The following is a 461-nucleotide window of genomic DNA, read 5'->3' as shown; positions in this document are numbered from 1 at the left end:
TTTTAGAGTGAGAAAGAGCTTGGCGAAAATTGCCTGTGTCTTCGTTCTTCCTCATGGGTTCCTTTTATAGGCGAAGTTTGTGTATTGATTGGTTGCCACGTGTCGTCTTCTAATTGTGCCGACACTCGGCTTGCTACGTGTCGTCTTCTGATTGTGCCGACACTTTGCTTGCTACGTGTCGAGTCTTGGTTGGCTGATGGAGACCTTTGTCGTGTTGCTTCAAAGTCTCCAGGTGGGTCCCATGCTTGTCTCATGTGGGTCCCTTGATGGTGATGTCTTGGATGCTTATACAGATATACTCTGTATAATTATTTTGTACCTAATACAAATATAGAAAGTCGAAAAAAAAATAATTTACAGAGTCTACTAGGATATTTTTAGAACAAAATTCAAAATTTAGGCTATAGACATATTATTAGATATATATATATATATATATTTTTTTTTTTTTTTTTTTTTTT

The sequence above is a fragment of the Brassica oleracea genome, chromosome C3, assembly GCF_000695525.1.
Source record: "Brassica oleracea var. oleracea cultivar TO1000 chromosome C3, BOL, whole genome shotgun sequence".
Classification (NCBI taxonomy): domain Eukaryota; kingdom Viridiplantae; phylum Streptophyta; class Magnoliopsida; order Brassicales; family Brassicaceae; genus Brassica; species Brassica oleracea.
This window is presented reverse-complemented; position numbering follows the sequence as displayed.